Consider the following 11,454-nt stretch of genomic DNA (forward strand, 5'->3'; position numbering starts at 1 on the left):
GTACTTTGCACAATAAAAATTTCTAATTGTAGTAAAATACATATCACAAAATGTATCTTCTTAACCATATTTAAATGCACAGTTCTATGGCATTAAGTACATCCACACTGTTGTGCTACCATCGCCATTATCCATCCACAGAACTCTTCATTTTGCAAAACCAAAACTCTGTACCCATTAAACAGTAAATCCCATTCCTTTCTTCTATATATATAACAAATATATCACATTTTGTTCATACATTCATCTGTTGACAGACACTTGATCTGCTTCCATATTTTGACTATTATTAATAATGCTGCTATGAACATGGGTGTGTACATACTCAGAATTCCAAAATCATATGGTACTTCTATTTTTAATATTCTTGAAGAACCATCATATTGTTTTCCATAGCAGGTATACCATTTTCATATTCTCATTAACAGTGCACAAGGGTTCCAATTTTGTCACATCCTCACCAACCCTTATTTTCTGTTTTTTGTTTGTTTGCCATCCTTATGGGTGTAAGTCGGTATCTCCTTATGGTTTTGATTTAAATCTTCCTAATGATTAATGCTGTTGGCATCTTCTCATGTTTATTGCCCCTTGAGAGAAATGTCTATTTAAGTCTTTTGCCCATTTTTAAAATGGGTTGTTTCTGTTTTCGTTGTTGAGCTGAAGGTGGCAATTTCTGTCAAACAAAAATATTATGGTGTGTCCTCATCTACCTTATTCACTGGATCTGGCACTGTGCAACTTCTGGCTCTTCTCCAAAGTCAAAATGACCATGAAAGGTAAATGTTTTGAATCAATTCAGGACATCGAGGCAGCCATGACAGTGCAACTAAAGACACTCACAAAAGGGGACTTCTAGAACTGCTTTAGAAAGTGGCAAGAATGATGGGATAAGTGTGTTTGAAGTAAGGAGGAGTATTTTGAGGGGGGTTAATGGCAATGTGTCTTTCACTGTAATACATGTTTTTTTATATTTAAATGTTCACCATATCTTTTGATCACACCTGGTATTTGAACAATTAGCCAAAGAATAATAAGGAGGACAGTCACTTACATTCCACTCCAGGAATGATCAGGAAGATTCAGGATAAACTCAGAAAGGTTTGGTGAGATTAAAAGTGTTTTACAACTCTGAATTGTGATCAATAAAGCAGTGACGAACTCCAGACCAGACTACCAAAGGATGGGGAGAAATTCTACCCAAAGCTGAGGGCGCAGAAACGCTTCTGATCACGCCTAATAGCTTTTGGCCTTATTTGTTTCCCTCCCATCAATTTTGTCTATCTGATGCTTTCTAACAAGTAAAATAGATCCTCTCTCACCATCCTCAGTCTTTTTTTTTTTCATTTCCTGCCCTATTCTCATCCCCGTGGGAACTAATTTCACCTGTATTCTTTAAAACCTGCTTTGGGAAATAAGCTAATAAACTGACTGATGGTACACTGACTGGTAGGGCTTAGTTCAATAACTTCCTTGGGGATTTGTATCTTAGCAGAGGACAAGGGGGTCATTACTGTAAAAGAATACATCTCCATCTGTGGAATCATCAATATTATCAAGTAGGACAAAAATGATTTTCAAGAAGAGGAAGCATTCCCGGTGACTCCATCCACCTGGTGATCATCTGCTCTACCTTCATTTAAGGCTGATGCTGCCCATGTTTCCAAGTGTCATCACCTGCAGTAAATCTCTCTTCCCAAAATAAAGCTATATCTTTGTCCTTTTCTGACACCTGAGGGTTGGAACAGTCTGAAAGGAATCTATGCCCCCAGCTCCAAATACCAAATGTCTAAAAGCAAATTCTAGCATCCCTTAGGGAAAAAAATAAACACACACACACACACACACACACACCCCTAATAATTGAAAAACCAAAATAAACTAAAATATATTTCTTTGGTGGTGCCATTGTGTTAATCAAATCACATCTAAAATAATTTATCCACAACCCAGGATCAGGGAAAGCAATTTAAATTCACTAGTGACTCAGAATCAAAGAATAAACACAAGCATGTGTCTTTGGCATTAAAAAGCCTGGGGACAGGATGTGGCTGCAAAGGAGTATTTCCTCTTTAAGTCACTGATTTCGTGAAGCCTTTGGTAAGCAAAGATTAAGAAGTCAGTTTTTGGATGGAATTTCTCTAGCACCAGAGGACAAATTGATGCAGTCTGCAATGCTGGAAGATGAAAATTCCACTGAAGAGATATAGTAATGTGAGTGATTACCATGTAGCTAATTAGTTCTATTACAGCAGTGTTTCTCAAACCAGTGTTCTTGTGGTCTGCAGCTCACCCCACATATCTCCAGTTTGAGAAACTACAGATTTGGGAATTCTCATTGGACAGAGGTTTAGGCAGGACCTCTATGTGGCTGAATCTATTAACTTCTATATCCCAAATGCAAAAATAATAGTCTTCTACCTGTTTCTACTGTTAATAGCTCAAAGGCAGAGTCAAAGAGCCAAAAGTACATACATGAAGGACTGCGGAACATATCTGTTCATCCCCACATCTAGATTTACTTACAGAATTTTAAAAGCAAAAATTAGGTTGGGGGAGTAGAAGGAATTGGATGAAAATTGTCAAAAGGCACAAACTTCCAGTTATAAGATAAATAAGAACTAGAGACGTAATGTACAGCATGATGATTATAGTTAACACTGTTGTATAATATATTTAAAAGTTGTTAAGAGAGTAAATTCTAAGTGTTCTCATCAGGGAGAGGAGAAACATTTTTTCTTCTTCCTCTTCTTTTTTGTATCTATATGAAGTGATGAATATTAACTAAATTTATTGTGGTAATCATTTCTCAGTATATGTAAGTCAAATTATTATGCTGTATACCTTAAACTTATACAGTGTGGTATCCATGTCAATTATATCTCAATAAGACTGACAAAATAAAAGCAAAATTATTCATTAGAAAAAATAATTCATTTTTATCTGAGGACGTATATGAAAAAATTTTAAACTTAAATAGCTACCAAAGGTACTAAAAATTGGGGGATGCTTTAGTTTGTTAGTTGTTGGTGTGGTAAAATCTGGCTTCTAGATAATCCACATTTTAAGAAAGTATGTTAATAATCCCAATGCCATCATACCACTGTATTGCAATGTTATGACTCCTTCTTATTACCATAGCAAATAATAATGAAAAAATATTATTCCCATAGGATCTCTTATTAAGTTTCAGGACAGTAACTAAGGACAGTGATGGAATGAAAATAATGCTAGGTTTATATTTTAAGCATTTGTGTAACTGACTGAAATATAAAGTAGGGAAGATGGGGAGGAAACAGATGAGAGAGCAGTGTGGAGAACAGAAAAGAAAAATTCTGTGTTGAACATGTTCAGTTTGAGCTGCCTATAGGAAATTCAAAAAGAGAGACCAAGTACACAGTTGGCCATACTAATTAAGAATGTTGTAGAAATTTGGTCAAGAGATATAAATGTATGAGTCACCAGTATATAAATAGTATTAAAGTCATGGGAAAAAAAGTAGACAAAGACAAGGACAAAAGGCAAAGTACTGGGGTTTCACTGCAGTGTACACATATAGCACAAAGTGAAGGGACAACAAGGCCTATTTTGCTTGGAAGGGGTTTTCAACTATCTTCAAACCAATAGGTTCATGGATCAGTTGGCTTTTTGGGGTCATTCAAAGTGGGTCACTGAAAACAATTTAGTGAAGGGGTGTTTACCAATGTGAGATCACATTTAACAACAACAACAATGGATGACATAGCACCTGGGATCATGCAAACACCATCAGTTCCAGACCTGGCTCACCTTAGCCCAGAGTGCAGGAGACATAAGCAAACTTCTGCCTCTGTCCTCTTGTGTCTCCTGTTGACCAAACATAACGGAAAACAATGCACAAGGCATTGCTGAGATGATATTAGAAATCAGCCCCCAGGGCACAGGGCAGAGGGAGTAGCAGGGAGAGTAGATTTAAAAGGAAAGACAAAATATCCAGCACATCTTATCAACATAAATTGTATGACTGACCCATACAGGGGATTTCAGACTACCTTCAGACACCAATAACCCAGCATTTATATGACATTCAAATTTTACCCTTCAAATAAGCAAACTTTTCAAACTGGAACAGGATAGCCAGTTCAGTTTTGCCTATCATTATCTATAAAGCCATATTTGTACTATAACTTTAACATTTTATTGCATTTTTCACTCTTCATTTTGTAAAATGATTGAAAAATGGAAATATAAAGACTGATACTACTGATATGGAACATAGGCTTTATAATTTCATACTATTAAAACAAAAATAGAAATCAGTAGATGTGCTAATTAGAAGCCAATTTTAGGTTTCAAATACAAGGGCAGTGTGAAAGATAAGAATAAAATTAAACAATTTGCATTAGATGCACAAAAGTAATTCCAATAATATCTGTCTAAAAGAAAAGGTGTGATTAGGGATTTTAGAATAATTTGGGCTTTCAGCAAAAATATTTCTCCCCATATCATTTGACATTAATGAATTTTAAAAAAATATTCTCTATGAAATTCAGTAAGAATGTATCGTTATTTTGAGGAAGTTTGATAATTATTAAATTTTAAAATTTCTTTTGAGGTGTTGCTACCTCATGTAGGCATATTCACCTAGACCAGCACTATCCAATAGAACTTGCTGCACTGATGGACATGTTCTATATCTGTGCTGCCCAATATGGTCACCATGAGCTGCATGTGCTTATTGAGCACTTGAAATGTGACTAGCACAAATGAGGTACCAAATTTTTAATATTATTTCATTTTTGTTAATTTAAATTTAATTAGTCACCTGTCCTGATGGCTACCATATTGGACAGTGGAAGAACCTATGCATTTGGGAATTTATCCACTGGTGTTACATAGTTAGTGATGGAGGTAGGATTTGAACTGGATATGTTTATTTTTAAAAACTAGATTCTCTTGTTCTGTTTTTCAGGAGCTGCAGTATTCTGCAGTATCTTACAGTGTATCTTTGGGGTCAGGCAGATCTTGATTTAAGTTTCAGTTCTACAAATAGCTTATGAACTTGGGTTCGTTATTTAATCTCTCGGTAGCATACTTTCTTCTTTTACAAAATGGAGATAATAATAGTAGCTCTATTACATATTATAGATGTTACATAGTAACATGGTTCATGGTATGTGTGCAGAGCTCAATAAAAACTTATATTAATTATAGTATATTATATTATTATATTATATTAATATTACTTAAATGTAAAAATTCATTTCAAATCATTCTTTAATTTAGTCACTAAAGCAGAATCCCAAAGACCTCTAACTAGTCACACTTTCTTGGATTTCTTTGAGGTAACGATTAAGATGAAAGTGTAACACTATATCTCTTCTTTTTTTAAGTCTCAGATAAGGATGAAAATAAAAGCTTCTTATTCAGTCCAGCGTTTTTAAAAATTGTTTTAAATGGATGGTGTAGAGATTATTTGGTTTTGCCTGCCATGGTAATGATTAAAGAGGGTAGAAGATTTCAACAACTATTAGATATGGAGGCAAACATTTTCCTGCATGTCAGCCTCTGGCTAGTCCTGAGGACATGACTTTGTCTCTCAAAGCAAGAGGTCATTGGAGCCATAACAGTTGCCAGGGTCTACTTAAAACTATGTGACCTCAGAGTCTTAGAATTGCTCCCAGTTTTCCAGTTCTTTCCCAATGGAACAATCATGGAAGGAGGAAAAGAAATCATATTTTAAAAATTAGTCTTTCAATATCTCTGCCCTGAGAACCAAAGACACAGGCACATAATTAAAAAAAATATATTTGGCCCTGTGTTACTCCTCTGTCAAATATCAGATGTTACCAATATTTTACATAGATTCTATTATTTTTCCAGAGGAATGTATCACAGTTAGCCAGGTACATATTCCTAATGGTATAAATTAATCTTGTTGACTATTATATTAAATTGTGGAGAATTGCTGACTGTGCTTCAGAAAGCCAAGAATTTTCCTCATATGAAGGTTTTCTAAACACAAGCCAGGTTTTTCATGGTTCAAATGTCAGACAGTTATGTTCATAGGGCAAGGATCAAATAACCTGCAACATCTTTAGGCAGGTCGACAACATTTATAACTTTGATGCAACTATGGGGACATTCGGAGATTGGCAATGGTGGCAAGATAAAGGCACTGTGCTGTACAGTCTTAAAGCTCCATTTTCTCTTTTTTTTAAGTATGAAAATGATTGGCTGGCTCATGCAAGAAGTCCAGTGAGCTATAAGGACCACAAATGTTTCAAAAATCTTGTTGATTCAGAGCAAAACAGTATTCTGCAACATTCCTGGTTCAACTGTGTGATTCATAGGAGTGTATATGCTGAGGTGGACAATGAATATAGTCCACATTTAACATTAAAAGTAGAATTGTAGGTAACGGTGTGAGAAGGGTCCAAGCAAAAAGAACCCCAGGGCTGAAGCCTCAGATGCTTGGGAATGAAGTGAATGACCATTTCATTCCCCACCCATAGTGTTCCCTTCATCCTCCACATGGGGCAGGTGATACTTGAGGGAGTCTTGGGTTTGACCTGGGTGCTGTGTTTGGTGCTCTTAGATCCAATTCTTACTTTAACTACTGAACACTTTTTCTTAGTGGAAACATTATTCTTTTACACAGAGTGAAATCAACATCTTAATTTAAAACCAATGTTTGTGTAGTTCTGATTCAACTCCTATGGTTCCTCATGAAGCTTGAAACCTAAGAAGTATGTAATTGGTCTGTTGCAATGACAAAATGACTAATAGCAAAGAAAGATCTATTACTAACACAACAAGTAGTGGTCCAACTAGTGGAAGAAGTTTTGCAGAATGGACTTAAATTTAACACATTTCAATCTGATAAGTTTTTTTAACTTACTGCTGAGGATGGTTCCAATCATTTACCAGAAAGACAGGCATTAAAAAAGCAGGCATCGGCAAGATGGATTATAACTGGAGCTCAGACCTTTCATAATAGATCAGAACATCATACGGAGTATCAGTTTCACAGAGCAGTCTTTTCATGGCAAAATTCATCAAGGACTTTCAAGCTGTAGCCAAATGTAGGATAACTATGCCAATTATAATTACAATAGTTGGAATTATACTTTTGGAAGGGAGGCTTCTGAAACTACTGCCATGTTAAAAGATGAAGGTGTTCCTAGTGATGGTGAGGAAGATACCATTGTAAAAAAAATATATAAAAGGAGTCTGGTGGCATTATTACATTGCGAATATTTGTGCTGTTTTTCTAACTGGTTTTGGAACACTTTCAGTTGGTATGATTCTGGATATAGTACAGGACTGAGAAGTTGCAGTGGTTTTAGATTTTTGAAGATATTGGGATGGGATGAATACATTTTGTGTGTGAGATGAGCATGGATCTTTGGGTATCAGAGAGTAGACTATTGTACCCAGAATAATGGCCCCACAATGATGTCCATATTCTAATCCCCAGAACCTATAAATATGTTAACTTATGTGGCAAAAAGAACTGCAAAGATGTGACTAATTTAAAGATTTTTATATAGAAAGATTATTCTGGATTCTCTGGGTAGGCCCAGTGGAATCATAGAGATGCTTATGAGAGAGAGAGGCAGAAGGGTCAGTGTGAGAGAAGAGATACAAAGATACAATAATGGAAGCAGAGGGGAAAGAGAGAGAGAGAGAGAGAGAGAGAGAGAGAGAGAGAGAGAGAGAGAGTAGGTAGCCCCTAGAAGCTGGCAAAGGCAAAAAAACACATTATTCCCTGAACCTCCAAAAGGAATGTCATCCTGCTGACACTTTGATTTTAGGAAGTCTGATCTCTCAAACTGTAAGATAATAAATATGTGTTGCTTTAAGCCACTAAATTTGTGGTAATTTGTTACAGCAATAATAACAGGAAAATAATACAGAAGTGTTTTTGAAAAAATGAAAGTTTTTGTTTTAGTGTAGCACTTCTTGGTCTCAAGGGAACTTGGAAATGACATTGGCATCCAAATTATCAACTGCAGCAAATGTTAGGAAGATGGATTCACCTATTGAAACGTAGAACCTAATAATTTGCAAAATTGCCTTAATGCAGGTTCAGTAGTAGATTTTCTTGCAGCTGTGGCAGCAATTATATTGGGCTGGATTCCAGAAGGAAAATACTACCTTGGTCGTTTCACACTTTTGTGCTTTATTGGAGTAGCAACTACCTTCATTGCATTTCCTACAAGGAATAATAATGGTTGGGCTTATCACTGGTTCAAAGAAGTACAGGATAAATCCTAGTAATGTCACTCCACCCATGGCTGCTAGTTTTAACAACCCTATAACTCTTCCTATGTAATCTTGGGTAAGTCAGGGTCTGTACTCCTGTCTCAAGACCTACTGCTACACATAAGTGGTGCCTTTTTCTTGGTTCTAACTCCTATCTAAATTATAATAGCTGCCAAAAGTTTGGTCACAAGGACAGTTCTCTGTTCAAGCTGGGAGCCTGCCCTAACAGCTATGGCTAAAGGGGCTTTAAGCCATATTATGGAAACAACTATATCTGACCCAACTTGATTGAGATTGTTGTTTATATTTTTTAATATATTTAATATATATTTGTTTATAAAAATGGGAAAAAGAAAAAAAATTGTGTTGAACTAGAATGAAGAGTATTTATGCTGCCTTTCACAGAATAAGTGATAATTTGACATTGCCATAAGTATAAGCTCAATCTCTGGAATTAATTAAATAGGAAAGGATATAGAATATTTGCAATGAATAATTCTAAAACCACATACATAGAAAAAACTCTACTTCGTGATTGTTTAACTGATAATGCATGGGTAGGCAAAGAAAGCTCTAGTTCAGCTTTTTTGATCTCACAGATGTGTTGTACTGTAAAGCAAGCTCTAAATGTAAGAGGAACAACTGAGCTTATCATGTTTTTTCTTTTCATTTTTTCCTTTTTTTCTCTATTTATCTTTTTTTCAAACACTTGTGTCAAGGACTGACTTTCAATAGATCACAGCGAGGGAGCTGCTCTGCTACATATGAAATCCTGAAAGCTTATCACGGTTTTTTAACCATGCCCACCTCCATGCCAACTGAGGATAAATTTATGTTACTTGTTGCTAAGAATCTAAAAATGTTTTGTTTAACATAAGATAAAATCAATTTTACCTGCATGTTTTAATTACCATGGAAGTGTTCTTGGAAGGCTTCTCTTCAAATATCTAGTGGCTTGGAAAGATCTTTAATGAAAGCAAGGGATCATTTTTGATTATTGATTTGCTAAATGATCATTATTTTTTTCCTTCATAAAATGTGTAAGTAGTCAAAAGCAGAAAGAACATGAACTTAATTCATAAGAACAAGATGGTGTGAAAAATCTTACAAAGTGTGTGTGTGTGTATGTGTGTGTGTGTGTGTGTGTGTGTGTGTAATAGAGCAAATAGAGAGATAAAAAATTTTGCTAGAAAACTAAATCTTGCAGTTGTTAATAGCAAAGATCATAGAGCTATTGGAATATTATCATCATGAAGTTATTTTTAACACATTTCATTAATATACTTTTGTTATTTGCTTTAACAAATAACTGATGGTGAGAATTTAGTACTTGTTATCTACATATTAGTTTTCTTGTTTTTTGGTTTTTTTGTTTTGTTTTTTCCTAACTAAAAAGAAACCATACTGGTCAGGGAAGATGGTGGAGTAACAAGTGCCAGGAATTCATTGCTCCACCCAGACAACAATCATACTGGCAGAAACAGCCTGAAGTAACTATTTTGACACTATTGAGTCTATTAAAAGGCTTACGGATTCCAGGAGAAAGACTGGCTGGTAAATTGTGGTTAATTTCATCCTTTAGGAAGATAGCAGCTACCAAATCCTTATTCCCCAGCCCCATGGCAGGCAGCTATGCATGAGTTCCTAATGTGGCCTGCTAGAGACAGGGTGAGCAATAAGGACTTTTTCTTCCAAATATTGGAATTCTGTGATCTGACTGCTAATTTCTGCTTTTGAATGCAGGTGCAGGCACAGAAACTGGCCACCAACAATGTTTCAAACTTTACCAGCTGAAATTGCTTCCAGGGGATATAAAGTTAAATCACTTACTCCCTCTCTTTCCCTTTTTAGGAGTCTGACATTTGAGGATTAGGACACTAAAAGCAACTGCACATATGGGGTAATTTATATAGCCATCACATGTGCCCAGGAAAAGATATGAGCTATGGAATGACCTGACAAGATCTTAAGCTTTTACTTTAGACTGATCCCCAGTACTGAGACACCCTTCAACAACCTTAAAAACAAAACAAAACAAAAAATCAGCAAACCCTGGGGAAAGAGGAAAATCTGATTTCTAGAGTTACCACATTATCAGATTCAAATGTTCAGTTTCTAACAACAACAATAACATCACAAAGCATACAAAGAAATGGGAAAGTATGGCCCATTGAAAAGAACATAGTGAGTTAACAGAAGCATACCTGAGGAAGTCCAACCATAAGACATACTAGACAAATACTTCATAAACAACTATGTTAAAGATGCTCAAACAGCTAAAAGAAGACCAACAAAGATAGCAAAATGAAAATGTCAATAAAAAGACAGAAAACCTAAAAATAAACCAAAAAAAAATTCTGAAGCTAAAAAGTAAAATAAGTAAAATGAAAAATTCATCAGGTTGATTCAAAGTCAGATTTTAAAAGGTAGAAGAAAAAAATCAGCAAACTTGAAATAGAGCAATTGAAATTATCAAGTCTGAGGAAAAAAAGAATAAAAAATAAAGAAAAGTAAACAGAGCCTAAAGGTCCTCTGGCACAATATAATATGCATGAACATATGCATTGTGTGAGCCCCAGAAGGAAAGAGAGGGAGAGAGGAAGAGAGAGAGAGGGGGGGGGGATATTTGAAGAAATAATGGCTGGAAACCACAAATTTGATGAAAGTTATAAATTTACAAATCCAAAAAGCTCAACGGATTCCAAGTAGGATAAATTCAAAGAGACCCACACTGAGATACATTATAATCAATCAAAAGACAAAGATAATTTTGAAAGCAGCAAGCAGCAAGAGAGACATGACTCATAAGATACAAGTGATCCTCAATAAGATTATCAGATTTCAAACTTGGAGGCCAGAAGTCAGTGGGCTGATGTATTCAAAGCACTGAAAGAAAAACTGTCAGTGACAATTTTATACCTGGCAAAATTAACTCTCCTCCAAAAATAAAGGAAAAAATTAAGACATTCTCAGATAAAAAAGCTGGGGGAATTCATTACTACTAGACTAATCCTCCAAGAAACATTACAGGAGTCTTTCAGGTTGAAAGTAAAGGGCCTTATGGGAGAAGTGGATGGAGATAGTCTCAGAGACACAGAGGAAGAACTGAGGGTTGCTAGTCGGGAGGGGGTGGGGATGAAGGAGAAGGGGAAGGGATGAGACAATACAATTGGGTAATTGTAATTTGGCCGCAGGGATAGAAAAAGACAG

The 11,454-nt window shown here is 35.6% G+C and overlaps 1 pseudogene; it reads left to right on the forward strand.

Moving 5' to 3' along the window:
- The first annotated feature begins 6,754 nt into the window (after positions 1 to 6,754).
- LOC109375461 (solute carrier family 41 member 2 pseudogene) lies at positions 6,755 to 8,532 on the forward strand (annotated as a pseudogene).
- The last annotated feature ends 2,922 nt before the right edge of the window (positions 8,533 to 11,454 follow it).

The sequence above is a fragment of the Hipposideros armiger genome, unplaced genomic scaffold (assembly GCF_001890085.2).
Source record: "Hipposideros armiger isolate ML-2016 unplaced genomic scaffold, ASM189008v1 scaffold_956, whole genome shotgun sequence".
Classification (NCBI taxonomy): domain Eukaryota; kingdom Metazoa; phylum Chordata; class Mammalia; order Chiroptera; family Hipposideridae; genus Hipposideros; species Hipposideros armiger.